We start from the raw sequence: 906 nt of genomic DNA on the forward strand, positions 1-906 counted from the left end.
GGGGGGGCTCTCCTGTATGTTATAGGATTCTAGCAGCATCCCTGGCCTCTACCCGCAAGATGCCAGCGTGACCCTCAAAATTGTGCGTCCTCCCTTAGCGTGACCACCAAAGATGTCTTTAGTCTTTCTCTAATGTCCCCCCCGGGGGCCAACATGACCCCCGGATTGAGAACTCTTCTCCTAAGCAGACTTCGTTGAATTGATCTGGGATCACGTCCATGTTTTCGTTTTGTCTCCACGCTCATTTCTGACACTGAACTAGAGAAGAACCTGAAAACGTCTAAGTTCCAGAGTCTACCAGTGCCAGTCCCTTTTCTATCTCTTCCTCCACCTATAGCCTTTTACTTGCTGGGACTCTTCACGGCTGCCAAGTATGGTTGTACAGGTTGCGTCCTACAAAAGGGCGTCTGGTTTGGGGGAGGGGGGGTGTGATCCAGCATATACTTCATTCTCCTAGGTATGTGCGTGTGAGTCTGGATCCACCCAGAAGGAGCATCTTTTTAAAATCAAACCAAGCGAGGGGGCGCCTGGGTGGCTCAGTCGGTTGAGCGTCCGACTTGGACTCAGGTCATGATCTCGCGGTCCGTGGGTTCGAGCCCCACGCCGGGCTCTGTGCTGACGGCTCGGAGCCTGGAGCCTGCTTCGGATTCTGTGTCTCCCTCTCTCTCTGCACCCCCCTCCCCCCCCCCCCAACTGCTCTCACTCTGTCACATTAAAACAAAATTTAATAAAAATAATAATAAAATCAAACAAAGGAGACTTTTAACGATAGGGAATAAACTGAGGGTTGCTGAAGGGAGGGGGATGGGCACTGAGGAGGGCACTTGTTGGGATGAGCACTGGGTGTTGTGTGGAAATGATGAATCACGAAATTCTCCTCCCGAAACCAATTATCGCACTGCATGT

General features: G+C 51.5%; 1 non-coding gene across 1 annotated transcript; it reads left to right on the top strand.

Moving 5' to 3' along the window:
* The first annotated feature begins 525 nt into the window (after positions 1 to 525).
* On the top strand, positions 526 to 610 carry TRNAP-UGG (transfer RNA proline (anticodon UGG)). Its single transcript has one exon. It is a non-coding gene; the product is annotated as a tRNA-Pro (tRNA).
* The last annotated feature ends 296 nt before the right edge of the window (positions 611 to 906 follow it).

This window comes from Neofelis nebulosa, chromosome X (genome assembly GCF_028018385.1).
Source record: "Neofelis nebulosa isolate mNeoNeb1 chromosome X, mNeoNeb1.pri, whole genome shotgun sequence".
NCBI classification, from domain to species: Eukaryota; Metazoa; Chordata; class Mammalia; order Carnivora; family Felidae; genus Neofelis; species Neofelis nebulosa.